We start from the raw sequence: 16,382 nt of genomic DNA on the forward strand, positions 1-16,382 counted from the left end.
CCGAGGGAATACAAAATTGCGACTTCCCCCCTCCCCCAATCCCTGACTGCCTGGGGACTACAAGTCCCAGAATACGGTTCCAAAACGCTATCGGCACAGTTGATTGTGGGTATGTGCATTCTGGGAAATGTAGTCCTTAAAGTGTATTGAAGTGGATTTATGTCAGCGAATGAAAATCGTATTTCTCTGTTTACACATACCTCAAGGTGAAACAGCTGGAGCCTGCCGTTCCGCATTGTAAAGCAAAATTAACATTCCTCAGAACGCCCTGTCGTTAAGAGCCTTGCTCAGGGCCGTGGCTTCCTTGATTGAGTCAATCCATACCCCCAGAGTATTAATTTACTGGCCTCCGTTGTCACTATTATAAAATGCCACACAAAATATTACTTTTGTATTTTATTGTATTACAGAATCTTGATATTTTCATATATATATTTTATAATGCTGACGTTCACTATGCTACTTAGCCAGGACAAAAAGAAAAGTAAACTAAAGGGACATGGTAAATGCTGGAATGCGCATTAAGCAAACAATACTGCCATAGAAAAAGTGAGATGTATTACAGACACTCAAGAATAATATTTTAGAAATGAAAACTGGAGCTCTCATACTTTTATTAACTCTTTCCAGGCCAAATACCCCTGGAACAGGCTGGAATGAACATTAAATAAACAATAGTGCCTAATAAAACACTGGGATGCATTACTGACGCTCAAGAGCAACATTTTGGAAACAAGAATGTGGAACTCTCATGTTTTAATTGACTCTTTAACATGAAATTAAAGTTCCACATCAGCACAGAAGATAAAAAATAAGACTAAGACTGATGGTGCAAAATCAGGTAAAATTTTATTTTATTAGTTACATTTCCAAATATTTCCTACACCTTTTGCCAACAGGGTTTATCAGGAGAATCTGTAATATATATATATATATATAATAACAACACTGTGATCGTAAAACATGTGAGTTCGTAGGAACAACATCAGGCAACTGGGCAAATGAACAACTCTTTATTGATGATCTCAGCAGTGAGTACATGTTCTTGCAGGAGACAACAAGACTGACCCCCCCCCCCCCACCCTCCGAGAAAACTCCAATTTATATACATACTATAGAAGACAAAAGAATCTCCCACGGCTGAGCCCAGTTACGCTTGATTGATTTAAAGAGATTGGCTTATGTAGCACTTCGGCTGGTTTCGCATCCATTTGGATTCTGCTTTGGACCTCAAGCTCGGTCCTTGGCAAATCCTCATACACAACAGAGATTACATAAGTATACTTAATATTATATATTACATAAAAATTAAAATCCAAGTCCTAAAATATCAGTCACATACAAAACTGCAAGAGACTGCATGAAGAAGAGACATGCTTTGTAAAGAAGAGAGATAAGGCTGTCTGGCACCCAACAGGTTTTGGCTCAAAATTAAAGAATGTTTTTTTCTGTGCCAGAAAAAATGTTACAAACCTGCTGTTTTTGCAATCATTCTGCAAAACGAGTAAAAGGTGATCTAATAAATAGGGTGGCCAACCACCAAGTGGTAGCTGGAAATATTCAGAGATTACTTCATATTCTGCATATTCTTCATTTCATCCCATTCTTTTCAACCCTTTTAAGGTTTGTGTTTTTGTGGTATTCTATACAATGTGGATGGAATAAGAGAGTTTTGGTAAACGCAATAGCCCCATGCATTCACTGAATGTATGAAGAGAAAAAGCAGGAATGAGAAGACTGCCTCCCTCCTCTGTGTACAACTTCTGGTCATTTGCAGAGACGAGCATATGGGGGAAGCAACCACATGAACACTCCCTCTGATCAATGATATTAGGAAAGCTGCACTTCCAAGCATCTTCGTATAATGGAAGCCATAGCCTCCAAATGTATTGTCCCCGGAGATGCAAAGTTTTCCTTCTCTGTTCATCTGTAAAACCCAAAGGTTGCTAGTCCCCAGGTGAGGCCTGACGATTTCCAGGAATCGTAGCTGATCTCCAGATTTTGGGTCATAATCCCCCTGCAGATAATGGCTATTTTGGAGGGTAGACTCCGTGGTGTTATGCCTCCCCAAGCTCTGCCCTCCGAGGTTCCGTCCCAACTCTCCAGGAATTTTCCAACCCAGAGGTGGTAACCCTAAGCACCCCTTTCTTCCAGGAGGCAGAGAAAAGCTGGAATAAATTCTTCAGAGAAGATTTGCAGGTTGGTTTAAGCTAGATACAAGTCATTAGAATCCAACAACATTTTCAGGGTATGTGCTTTCGAAAGTCAAAGGCTTTTCTTATCTGACAAAGGGAGCTTCAACTCTCAAAGGTTTCTCAAAGGTCCTGAAAATCTTGTGGGTCTGTATGGCGCTACTGGGTTTCTATGTAGCAGTTTGGTTTCAGTTTACAAAGAAAAAAAGGCACATAGAAATGTTTCCAAGTCAAGTGCACGGCTTTGCTAGTCCATGAGTCCTCTGTTGGATAATGAGTACAGAACACATTAAAGAATTATTCATTTCTTGAAACTAGAAAGTTAGTCATGCTTTATGTCTGAACAAGAAGTTCAACTGTAGTTTAACTAATTAATGAAATAAATAAGGAATCCTGGGCTGATTCTGCACTTATTTTGTTTATTCCATTGTGGATCCTGCTGAATTCAGATCAATTTGAACTCAGGTCTTCCTTCTCCTCCCTCCCCCCATTGAAACAGAAAAGTGTTCTGCACGTGATTAAGGAAGCTCAGAATGGGGAGGGAAGGCAAAGCGCAGCAGGAGCCTCACACAGAGGGGGGTGGGGGGGAGGATTGGAGACAGCAGAGGAGGGAGAATAAATCCAAGAGGCAAATCTCTGCCAAGAGAAGTTAGGGCTTCTGGAGCTTCTGCCCAGAGAAGTTAGGACTTCCCCTTTGAGGGAAGCCTTGCAACCTGGGAATGAAGAAGCCTTTGAACTGATGCCCAGGCCAATCAGGGCTTTTCTACAGTGTTGGAGGCTCGGCAGCAAGTTATTTTGGGGGAAGCAGATAGCTGCACCTTTATTCATGCAGATCTTTCAAATATTGAGTGTTATATCCACTCCAGGATATCATGGGGAAAAGGTAGGGTCACTCCAGATCAATCATGCTTGTGGCAGAGGGAAAATTTAAATCGGCCAAAATAAAAATGGAAATCGCATTCAGTATAGATGGCAGGGATTAAATCTAATTGGGATTGGAATAGAAGCTCCATGCATGGTCAGCCCAAGATGTCTGCAGATTTGATCCCAAACTAAAAAGTGTTTTGTTTTTGCAAACTTCTACACTGCTTTGCTACCTTTCCCTGTTTTTCTCATGATTTGTCAACATATTTTTGATTGGATGTTTTCTTCAAAACTACTTGCACAGAAAACAAATTTTAAAATATATATCAGCACTAGGTAAAAAGCCCGCTGCATGCTTCTCCCGCAAGCAGCTGCTGTGGCTGCACTGCCTGTTGCTCACCCGTTGCCTCCTGCGTGCCTGCCTGCCGCTGCCTGCCACCACCACTCACCTCCGCCCACCGCAGTCACCCGCCGCCACGGTAGCCACCAACCTGGTGACCCCGCGGAAGGGGCCAGGCAACCCCAATTTGGGTCCCGATCCCAAGGTTGAGAACCACTACCTTAGAACCAATAATGTGTATTTTTGCAGTTGGTTGTCCTTGATATGCCAATGATAACCAGTTCTATATATTCTTATCCAAATCTCTTGCTGATGCAGTAGAGGCCCCAAATAGCTACCTGGCTGCTGTGGTTAATTGACTAACAGTGAACAAATTGAAACAAAGCCCTGAAAAGACAGGATATACTGACTGGGAAGATAGAGATTTGGAGGACATTGTACTTTGATGGCATTCAGGTGACCTTTGCAGACTCATTTCAAAGCCTTGAGTTTACTCTGGATCCAGTGTTATTGCTGAATAATTAAGTTAATGCAGCTGCAAAAAAACGTTTTAAGTCAGTTAGACTGTAAGAGCATTGGCTGCCCTTTAGTTGCAGAAGAACTGTTTTTCTATTCCGCTTTTCACTGCTCGAAGGTGTCTTAAAGCTTCTAATCGCCTTCCCTTCCTCTTCTCACAACAGAAAATCTGTGAGGTAGGTGGAGACTGAGGGAGCTCTGACAGGATTGCTCTATCAGGACTGTGACTAGCCCAAGGTCACCCAGCTGGCTGCATGAGGAGGAGCAGGGAATCAAACCCGGCTTCCCAGATTAAAAGCTACCACTCTTAATCACCACACCAAGATGGACAGCATGACCTTAGACTCATCACAGCACTGATAGAGCTGTTCTGACCAAGCAGTAATAGGCTCTCTCAGCCTCACCCACCTCACAGGGTGTCTGTTGTGGGGAGAGGAAAGGGAAGGTGATCATAAGCTGCTTTGAGACTCCTGGTAGAGAAAAGCAGCATATAATAACCAACTTTTCTTCTTCTCTGGGCTCAGTTTAAAGTATTGGCTATCACATACAAAGCCCTTCATGGTCTTGATCCCTCTTATCTGCAGGACCACATCTCCCCCTATGATCCACCATGACAGCTTTGCTCATTAGAACAGGACCTTCTGCAGGTACTAACCTGCAAATGGGTAACATCAACCTGTGCTCATGCTTTCTGCATTGTGATCCTTACCTTATGGAACGGCCTGCCTGTGGAGGTCAAGAAAGTTCCCATTCTTCTGATTTCCCACAAACTATGCAAAACCAAATTATTCAAGAGAGATTCTCTATATAGGTTATAGACTTGCCCTATATAAATTTGTTCACAAAGTTACTGGGATAAATGATTAGGAACTGTAGTCTATAATATTGTGCATAGCTTGCTATAATTCAATTCTACTATGTTTTTTTAATATTGTAATGTGCCATGCTAATACTTAGGCTTTGCTTCAAATAAATCCTCGAATAAGTTTGCAAGTACAACACGTGAATTTTACTGCTCCACCATTCCTGAAACTACACAAATGAGGCAACTCTATATGAGATCAGGATTTGTGGTAAAGCTAAATAAATGATAATGAAACGTTGAAGTAAAGTGGTTAGCATCAGAATGCTGATGTAGTTTCAGTTAATGACAAAAAATGCCAGAATCCAGAGAGGTGTATTACTTATTTGTCTCTTGATAGGCATGTACAATCAGCCCTTGACCAACGTTCTAGTTGTTTTGGGCCAGCACAATCTATGGAATTAGGTGGACGAATTCTGAAATGGTGCTGCTTCACATAGTAGATTGTGAGTGACACGTTTATAATGTTCCCTTGAAAATATAAAATCAATATGTCAGAAAAATTGGGAGAGCCGTAGTGTTGCCATGGATGGCACCAGGCCTGGGCCACTTCTGGAGGAGAGCAATTTAGCATGGACACTGAAGCCTTCCAGATCTAGCAGTCTGGAGTACTATAAAGCCCTGGTGGCCACCACCTCTAGGAGGCCCAACAGGACATCTGATGGTGGGTTGGGCAGATGGTACACCAGCCAAATGGCCAGGCTCTTGGCTGTATCCCACTCCAGGCCACCATATTCAAGGCCCGGGATCATCAGTTCAAGGAGTGCCCTGAAGGAGTAAACCTTTCAGATCAGCACCAGCACCACTCCCAGCCCGACCTGAGGTTTTGGACTGATGGATCTGAGTGGGCCAAATTCTTTCAAGGCAACAGTTTCACCTTCCCTCACCCAGGTCTCAGTCAGCATACCAGGTCCACCTCATGCTCTGTGAAGTACATCTGTAGTAGAGCTTTGTTTGACTAATTTCAAATCAATATGTGAACTTTAACTCTCAATTTTTTTATCATGCCTCTTTTGCTCCCCACCCTTCAGAGTGCCAGATAACCATGCTGTCATGACAGAAGAATTGTCAACCAGGGCTGGTGTCAGCATAACCTCAGATGGGGTAGCCACCAGAGCCCAGGGATTCTGGCAGGGCTCAATGGCATGCCCTGCTTACACACTTGCTAACACTGCAGCTACTGTTGCCAATTTCCAGGTGGTGGCTGGAGATCTCTGGAGATTACAACTGATCTCCAGAGGACAGAGATCAGTTGACAGAGAAAATGGCCACTCTGAAAGGTGGACTTTATGGTACTATATGCCATTGAAGTCCCTCCTCTCCAAATTTCACCCTCCTAGATGCTGCATCCATTCTCCCTGCTGCATTCAATGCCTGGTGCTACTAGTGAAAGGTCTAAAGGCAGCTGTGAGCATGGATGGTGCTAAGGCTCATGAGCAGAAAGGGGAAAGAGACAATGGCTTGTTACCCGAGAGGTAGCCCATAATGGAAGGGTGCCTCACACAGAGATACCTTCATGCACAGAAGCCCATGACTGGACTCTGAGCAGGTTGGCACACACAGAAACCAGCCTGGCAGAGACTGACTATGGAGTCAGTAGGGGCCCTTAAGAAACCTAGGAAGCCAGGCTAAGTCTCCATCTTGTTTGGGCTTCACTAGATTTCTTACATTTCCTCCTTGCCCAACTGACTGAGCTAAATGTGCACATTATCTAAATCACCCCCCCCCCCAGCCAAAGACCATTAGACTATCTACAGGAAAGGAATATCCCTTCAAGGTACTAACTGCAACTTCTTTTGTCTCTCTTGTCCAGTGTAATTTCTGTCTAGCACCATCTCTTATCCCCAAATGTCTTCCCCCAGTCCTTCCTGATAAAACAAAGACAAGGCCATTAGCCACACATTACACGTAGCCAAGGTATTGTTCTACTTGATGAGATTACTCCACACCTCCCACTCTAGTGACATCACAGTTCAAACTCACCTATCAGGTACGCATAATATCAGAGACCAATCATCAATCATGGACCTCCCAGTGGGCAGTCTCTGGGGCTGGCCCGGGAATTTCAAACACTATATCAAGCCTTGCGCACACCCTGTGTGTGTGTGTGTGTTGTTGTCCACACCCGGCATCCTGTCCATCCCCTGATGTCGTCAACCCTGTGTCTGGGCTGCTTGGATCCAAGAAAGGTGCAGTATCTTGAACGTGTCCCCCTGTAGAACTTAGTGAACTTGTCCCCTGTAGAACCTAGTGTAACGTCCCCCTGTAGAACTTAGTGTATGTATGTTTTTGCTCTGTGTGTGTTTTGAGTGTATCCCAATATTTTCCCCAAATAAATCCCATGAGTGTAAGCTTTTGTCTTCTTCATTTAAAAAGGGTTTCTTCCAGGGAAAGGACCCCGTAAAAATTGGTAGTAAAGATCCTGTGTTACCCAGCCTCTTGCTATCCCCAGCAATTTGGGTAACAGATTTTGGTGGAGAATGCGTGGGCACTACCCTGTATCTCTGAGAACAGATATTGATGAATGTGTGGGCACTACCCTGCATCTCTGATAACATATTTTGGTGGGAAAAGCTTGGGCACTTACCCTGTATGTCTGAAAGAGTGAATGCATGCGTTTGTTCTCAGAGTACAGACGTAGGGAATTTTTCCTGTGAAGATACCCTGTGTTTTTGGAATTTGATGAGAGTAATGTGTGCATGTGTTTGATAGCAATCCTTTCAGGGTGTTACTGAACTTTACTTTCTTGGGAGGGACTTTAGCTTGAAAAGTTAGGATCCCTGCTCTTGACTTTTGTGTGTTACTGTAGGAATTAGACCCCGAAAGGCTAAATTCCTTTCCTCACAGGCTAGGACCCCGAAAGGCTGGCCTCATTCCCTACACTTTCTCATATAGGAACTAGACCCCGAAAGGCTAGATTCCAACCAGGCTAGGACCCCGAAAGGCTGGCTTGGAAGTGCTGCTCTGATCAAGCAGGCACTCCTCTCTTAGGCTTTGTCTCGAAAAGGCAGGCCATATTATGTTCTAAGGTTCTTATAGGTTACGCTCCGAAAGGCTAGCCAGATTCTCTAGTCCATGTTTGTGTGCTCACTAAAAGATCTCAGTGCTCATTAAGAAAAGCTCAGACCTGTTCGTTAAAGAAGAGCTTTTCAGAATTCTCAAGTGTTTGTGCAGTACCTCAAAAATGGAAAAGGTAGACCTCTCAAAGAAACTTAAGTCCAATGATCACCTGGACAAATTAACAAAATGGATTATTAAACAAGGGGAAAACCCATGGAAGCAAGATTCCTTTTCGGGTTCTGACCCATTGGCAATGCTAAAAGAAACTTTTACTGCTGTATGCAGTGCAAAGAAACTGGGGAGTTCCAAGAAAAATGTATATGCCAGTTGGGGTCTATTCGTAGCTCTGACTGGGGCTGCTGATCAATTAAAAGCCTTAAAGGCTGAAAATGCCCAGTTCCAAACACAGATAACCCTGCTCCAAGGTGAGAAAGAAGATATCTGGGCTGACAAGGTCAGACTTGCATCAGAGCTCCAAAAAACCCTAGAACAATTAGAAACTGCCACTTACAGAGCTCATGTGGCAGAAGAAAAGGTTGGAGACCTAAGTCACCAGCTCACCCAAACTCAACATGCTGCCCAATATTTACATTCCCAAACTAAGATTCAGCATGCTCAAGTAAGCCATGAGGCATGCCATAGAAAAATGCAGCAACTTGAAAAGCAGTTAGAGCTCCAGAGGGCTCTAGTTGCCACAATTCATCCAGAGACTCTTCCCCTTCTACCTTCTGAGCCTCTGCCAGAAGAAATAACCCCCAAAATGTCCATAGAACCCCAAGGGGAAAATTCAGCTCCCTTACACCCAGTTCTAGTTACAACCCCTGCAGATAGAACTGAGAGGCAAGAAATCCAGAAACAGCTCCCCATTGCAGGCCAGCTTAGAGAATCAGGTACTCTTGAATTTCCCACTAACCAGGACTCCAAAAATTTAAACATTCAGGCAAACAGTGGTCTCCACTCTCAGTACAGGATCAAGAGGGAGAACTACTTTAATCAGAATCACCCCAATTTTAATAGGAATAGAGACAATCGTTCCCTGCAGCCACCTAATGGCTGGAGCAAACAAAAGCCAGGAGAAAGGAGTAAGCCACAAAATGGTTTCCCTTCAAATAATTTTCCCCAAAATAATCTCAAACCTAAATACTTCCAGACTAGAAATTCTGCCCATCAGCAGCGCAATAAAAGAATCAGTAACAGGACTTTTCTATGGCAGGAACTTAGAAATACTGGAGCAGACATGTCCCAGTATCATGACCAACCAACATCTGTACTCATGTGTGCTTTTGTAAAGATCATTAGAGAGAAGAGGAACAGAGACATACTTAGATGTGAGCTACAGAAAACTAGCCCCATAGAAATTCCTTCTCAACCCCCTAAGGACTGGCAGAAGGAAATAGAGAAATTTAAAACTCTTACCCAGAAACAAGATTTGGAAATTAAGGATCTTGATAAGAAAAACAAAGAATTCCAGGGTGAACTTTTAAATGTAAAAACCCATTTGCAAAATGTCCTGGATTTCCAAAGCCACACAGATAATAAATTGAAAAGAAAATACAGTAGACCCAATAACCCAGCTTCACCTCTTGTCTTTAAAGAAGAGGAAATATTCTCAGTTCCCCCATCTCAGAGTCAGGAAGGAAACCTTGCCTCTGAACCTGTACAGAGTTCCAAAATCCAAGTTCACAACAATTCTTTTAACAGGGAAGAATTTGTTGCAAGGACAACATTCTTTTTCAATTTTCTCTTAGCTTCTCTCCTCCCATTTAATGTTGCAAGCAAAGTTAACAGATTTCCAATTCAATGATATAATCAGCTTATTTTCTCAACTTCCACAAATAGTTCCAGGGCCACTGAACTGATTTACACATGAAAAATGATTGTTCAACATGTGTGCTTCCATTTTTACTTTATAAATTTTCAAATCTTAAATTTGGCTGCAATTGGTAGAGCCTCCACTGATAGTTGCAGTCACACTGACAGCCACTATTTTGCATTCTTAAAACAGACTCTTTGCCTAACTGCCTTCCTAGGCACTAAGCCCCATGACTCATGCCTTGCTCTCCCCCATCCCAGCAACTAATCTACATAAGTAAGGAACTTTAACAGCACAGAAAGTATTCTTTCTTCCCAAATCAGGAAGGGAAGAGGTTTTGTTTCTTTAAAGACTGACTCCTATTTCAGACAGAATCTAAGGGGGTAGAGTACAGTAAAATTGTTCTGTTTTAAGATATATTTTGTTTTAGTTTTTATTTTAAGATTTGAAATATTTTCTCTTTGAGAAAAAGCATTCCCTCCATAGCTTTTCCTTCCCTCTGACATTTTACTTCCTATTTCAAATTTTAATTGGCAGTTAAAACTTTTTTTTTCATAAAACCATTTTGTTTAAAAATCTGTTTTTGCAATTTTGTTTTGTTTTGAATATGTTTAAACAGCCTTATACAGATCTTTCATTTGGGTACTCAGATTTCCATTCAGCCTGACTTCTACAAAAAGGCACTCTGTGCATGTACAGAGGAACAGTCTTTCCTCCTTAAGAACACAATTCTTTTGACACAGTATTGTGTAGTGTGACTCTTCATGTTCTCCTCATTCATTCTTTCCCACTCATATCCTCAGCAGTACTCCAAGAGATGTATCTTTTATAAGAAGCAATTGGCATCCCATCAGCCTGGCCTACAAGCAGGCAGATCTCAGTCTGAAAAACAAGTTTCTTTCCTTAACCCTTGAATTTTCTTTAAGGTTATTTGTTTGTGCTTATGTGCTCTAACTTTTTAGATTGTTTATGTTTATTTCCAAATTCTTTTAATGTCAATCCGCAATATTTTGAAAAATTCTTTTGCCATGTTTTGAGTCCTCTTTTAATTAGGAATCCTCTCTTCTGCTCTTTATAGCAAGGAAGAGATCACAATCCAAGTTTTGGTTTTTGAAACTTTCTTTTTGGGTTCTGATTTATCTTATGGTTTCTGCTTATGTGTTTAATCTACTGCATATCAGAGCTTCTATTTCTCTTTGTGCTTATTAACTGGAAAGCAATTGACCAGATTCTATCTAGCAATTCTTCTTTTTATTCCCCATATATATTTGTATATGAGCTGCTAATCTATTCATTCACAAACTATTTGCTACATGTTTGCAGGAACTATTAACTTTGGCTTTTTGAATCTTTTTCCGAGTGCCTCCTTTTACACAACAGTGCAGCAGTAGACCTAGGTCCAGTAGACCTAGCCTCCAAAACCTTCTTACAGGACTTTCTCTCATCTTGTGTATTTCTACAAAGCATCTTGCTTCCGTCACCCATAGCAATCTTCCAGGTTTCTCTCACCAGGAGTTTGGCAACCTCCTTCCCTTGTCTTATGAGTGCACTCTAATCTCCATCTCCCTCCCTGGAGATGGCATCTAGCTTCTCTTAAATTCTATTTTCAGTCTCTGAAAGGTCATGGTGGGCACCCACCACAGTGGATCTTTTTGACAGTCACTTATGGGGGCACCCCTCTGCTGCAATCTTTCATTTGAGTTCATTGTCTTCAAAACTCTAAATTTTGAGTATTTTTCCTAATCTGTATATCCATCAGGCTGGGTGCCTACTTGAGCCCAGTCACAGCAGACTTTGCAGCATCACTCCTTGCAGCTGCACACACTTCTCCATTAAACTTTTGTCTAGCTTCATCCTTCTCTCTCAATTGGGTGTCTCCCCCTTGAGCTCTTCAGCTCCACTGTGCTGTTGACGCTCTGGGCCGCTCAAATATTCTTGCAACCCATGTCTGCCAAGTCTGCCCTGAGGAGGCTCCAGGCTTGTGCATCACACAACCAATTCCTAATGGTCCTGCCAGCATGCGGTTCACTGATATCCTGCTCGCCAACCTCCAGACCTGACCTGGTCAAGATGACAGCAACCCTCTGCCTGCGTTTCCTGTGGATGTGTTCCTGTGGTCATGACCTGCTGCTCTGCGCTTTCTGCCCCAGCCTACTTGCTGGTGAACTACTGATGCTTGCTGTTCCTGCTCTATGAATATTCACTGCCCTGCCTGCTGCTTCTTCTATGTGCTACCTCTGACCCTGCACACCCTCAGATGCCCTGGATAAGTGCCTTTACTGCCTCTTCCCCTGCCATTTTAGTCACGAGGGGGGGAAGAAGATCAACTTGCAAGCTAACACAGACCTGCACACATCTCCAGCTATTTGCTTGTTGCCACAACCTCTTGCCAGTGGCTCTCTCATAAAATGGATCCTCGCCAAAGCTGCTTTTTCACCCACATGGAGGAACCTCCTTCAACCTCCTTGCAACCTTCACCCAGCAATGTCCTATAAGATCAACCAAGTATATATATGCATATATATAGCAACACTGGACTAGTCACCCATCTTCATCAACCTTCAACTACTGGACTACTCTCCCACCTTCACCAATGGAACAAGGGGGGGAGGAAGTTTTTCAAGCTATTGTTTCTCAGTTGTACTATGCCATGCCAGTCACTTATTTCAATTAATTGTCTGTATTTCAAATTGCATTGTGCCACATATTTCAAATATTGTCCATTGCATTGTGCTTGTAGCAGTCCTCCATGTTCTTCAGTTCCTTTCATTGCAGTTAATTTCATTGTATTTATTTATCCTTCCCTATGTTCCTCCCCATGTTTATGTACCCTTTCAGTTTTCTCCCATGCTTAGTTTGTATTAGCTTTAGATAATAGAAATCTCTCTTTAGTAAGGTGGATCCAAGAAGCCAAAGACTCTCCAGGTAACATGACACCTACATCACATACACTAAATTTTGTTTTATTTTTGATTGGATTCACATTTTTATAGAATGGCCCATAGTCCCTTGATCCATTGTACCTGAACCCTCTTCCCATCTCTTTACTAACATTTCTGACACAGAATGGGTGACCAATCCTTGATTTCTATTTGGTTAATGAGTGAAGCCATGTGTCGGCTGACACAAGCCTTCAAGGGGGGGAAATGTTACCCGAGAGGTAGCCCATAATGGAAGGGTGCCTCACACAGAGATACCTTCATGCACAGAAGCCCATGACTGGACTCTGAGCAGGTTGGCACACACAGAAACCAGCCTGGCAGAGACTGACTATGGAGTCAGTAGGGGCCCTTAAGAAACCTAGGAAGCCAGGCTAAGTCTCCATCTTGTTTGGGCTTCACTAGATTTCTTACATTTCCTCCTTGCCCAACTGACTGAGCTAAATGTGCACATTATCTAAATCACCCCCCCCCCCCAGCCAAAGACCATTAGACTATCTACAGGAAAGGAATATCCCTTCAAGGTACTAACTGCAACTTCTTTTGTCTCTCTTGTCCAGTGTAATTTCTGTCTAGCACCATCTCTTATCCCCAAATGTCTTCCCCCAGTCCTTCCTGATAAAACAAAGACAAGGCCATTAGCCACACATTACACGTAGCCAAGGTATTGTTCTACTTGATGAGATTACTCCACACCTCCCACTCTAGTGACATCACAGTTCAAACTCACCTATCAGGTACGCATAATATCAGAGACCAATCATCAATCATGGACCTCCCAGTGGGCAGTCTCTGGGGCTGGCCCGGGAATTTCAAACACTATATCAAGCCTTGCGCACACCCTGTGTGTGTGTGTGTGTTGTTGTCCACACCCGGCATCCTGTCCATCCCCTGATGTCGTCAACCCTGTGTCTGGGCTGCTTGGATCCAAGAAAGGTGCAGTATCTTGAACGTGTCCCCCTGTAGAACTTAGTGAACTTGTCCCCTGTAGAACCTAGTGTAACGTCCCCCTGTAGAACTTAGTGTATGTATGTTTTTGCTCTGTGTGTGTTTTGAGTGTATCCCAATATTTTCCCCAAATAAATCCCATGAGTGTAAGCTTTTGTCTTCTTCATTTAAAAAGGGTTTCTTCCAGGGAAAGGACCCCGTAAAAATTGGTAGTAAAGATCCTGTGTTACCCAGCCTCTTGCTATCCCCAGCAATTTGGGTAACAGGCTAGTGGGAGACATACAGCTCAGCAGAAGAGCATGAATGCTTGGTGGTCAGCAGGGGAGGGAACCTTAGGAACTATCTGCCCAAATCTCCCAAAAATCTGGAACTGGTCCTGTTGGCAACAATTCTGTTATATGAAATCTTTAGAAGCACAATAACTCTGTTGAAGTTTAGATTTTAGGCTTAGCAATTCAGTATTCCCTTAGCTCTATGCCCACAACCTTACCAATTGCTATGTTGCACCTACCTGTCATTTCCTCCAACTACATAATGTTTTTTTTGCAGATTGTAGGATAAGCTGTTCTTGAAGGTTGAGGCATATTTGGAAGGGGGATGTTTCAGGAACAATAGGATTCTTCCTATCCTTACAGCTGATACCTGAGAGATTTGAGCACCCTTTGGTAAAGGATCTTTGCATGCCTATGTTGGAAGATGACTGCAGCTTCTTTTCAGCACAAAAACAATATATAATGGAAAGGAAACCGATAAAGGACTATGACATCTACTGTATCATTTTTATGACTGGAGACGTTCTGTTTTATTCTTCTTCTAATGCAAATTTTTGGAAGGGATTAGTAGCCAACACACTGATACTTGCATACCACAGCCACAGCCTGTATGCATACATCTCTGTGTAAGAACTCTGTAACCGACCAGGAGAAAAGATTATTGGTGCTGGCTTTGGAAGGAAAGGTGGTAAGTAAAACATATTTAGAATGTGAACTTTAGAAAGTTTCCATACACACACACACACAAAAGATATACCCTTTTCTAATCCATGTGTAGGATTCTGTCTGGTTCTATGTTCTTTTTTCACCTGTGTCTCTACTACAGCAAGTCACTAGCGTGAGAATTCAGGAGTATGGTTCTCAATACTCAGTCATACTGTCAGCATAGAGAGACAAGATTTATTGTTCACATGGATTTTAGTGGATAGTGTTATTTGAAGCATATGAGAAGGAGAGGGGATGGCCCTATACGTTTCATATACTTATTCCATTTCTCCTTCACTTCCTTTGGTTAATGTTCCATGCATTGAAAAGAATTGAGCCAGTCAGTCTGTGATATCTGTCGGTCTTCCTTACAAGATCATGTATACATTTCTTCGAACCTCACTCATCTGTTATGATTTAAGTTTACTGGTACAGATGTAGTTGCTTGTTATTTAGTTGCTGGTATCCTGGAAAATGTAACCAGAAAAATTTCATTTTGTTTCTTTGCCTTCCTGTCTTCTTGTTTTGTTTTTTAATTTTCGGAGGTGAAAGTTTTTTCCCCCAGCTTCCCACTAGATATAAAGAAAAGGCTTTTTAATCTATACTGTGTAAATTGAAAATAGTTTTTTTATTGATTCTATAATTTAAGGGCTTTGACATAGATCATATCATCTATTAGATAAGAATTATGAGACCATTTATTCCTGTCTATACTTCATATTCCACTATTTGCTAAGTTGAACTGTGTTTTACTAATAAAGAGAATATTGTTTAGGAAGAAAAACAAAACAAGTTTCTGAGTGAGTCTTCTGTGTATTATAGTTGGCCATCCTGCATTTTCAATGATATGTGTCAGATTATCCATTCACGAGTATTACTCATTAACCTCAAGCTTTATTGAGACATGCTACATTTAAAAACGCTAAACACACTTATTTTCCTTGTCTGGGGATTTGAAACCAAGAGAAAAGGCAATGTTTCAGTATCACGTAATATAAACTATCAGAACTTGGTTGGTTGGCAGAAGTACAGCTGAGCTAGGTGGGATTCCAAGTTCAGAAATGTATCAGGTCTGGCAGGTTATTCTGTAGTTGTCAGTTCATGGAACAAGCAATTAGCATACCCAGGAAGCCAAGGCAACCTCTTAAGTGAAGACAGGTACTCACAATGTGGTATGTGGCTTGATCTTCTTTTCCTCTGTTTTTCAGCTCTAAGTAAAAATATATTCAAATGCAACAGTGTATTTCTTTCTAATTCTAGCGATTTCTAAAGCAGTTGAAATGTGTCTATATTCACTCTTAGAAGCCAGGAATACAGACTGAAGAGCAAAGTGGGAATTCAGAAAGTTTTAGTCAGAAGAACAAGATCTGAAGGCCTTAATTTCTACACTGGACCTGGAAATCATATCTTCTGACATGCATACCCATGTAACAAATCTTAAATGTGTAAGAACTGCTTGTGGTTACTCAGTGATGAGGGATACACATTCTGCACCTGTTTAAAAAAGAATGTACAAAATTAATTCTCACCCCTTCAGGAAACCCTTCCTAGGGCCATCAAGAGACTCCAGGGTTTCACGAAAGCCTGCTTTAGAGACTAAAAAGATTTTCAGGTTGTAAGTTTTTGAGACTCAAAGCTTGCTTGACAAAGCTTCCTTGACAAAGGGAGCTTTGACTGTAGAAAGCTTATATACATCCTAAAAATCTTGTTGGTCTCTAAGGTGATGGTGATTATGTAGACTGTAGTCAGAGGTCAAGAAATAAAGGAGAAGAGCAGTGAGAACCAAATTAATTATGTGTGAGTATTCTGGATACTTTTAATCACTATTAATAGTTTCCAGTTAGGAATGTAATTGTGCACCATGTGCTCAA

General features: G+C 42.0%; 1 long non-coding RNA gene across 1 annotated transcript; it reads left to right on the forward strand.

Moving 5' to 3' along the window:
- The first annotated feature begins 4 nt into the window (after positions 1–4).
- LOC143835591 (uncharacterized) lies at positions 5–15,209 on the forward strand. The gene is made up of 3 exons (XR_013230235.1): positions 5–109; positions 631–841; positions 14,084–15,209. It is a non-coding gene; the product is annotated as an uncharacterized LOC143835591 (long non-coding RNA).
- Positions 15,210–16,382: the final 1,173 nt, after the last annotated feature.

Source organism: Paroedura picta, chromosome 4 (genome assembly GCF_049243985.1).
Source record: "Paroedura picta isolate Pp20150507F chromosome 4, Ppicta_v3.0, whole genome shotgun sequence".
Classification (NCBI taxonomy): Eukaryota; Metazoa; Chordata; class Lepidosauria; order Squamata; family Gekkonidae; genus Paroedura; species Paroedura picta.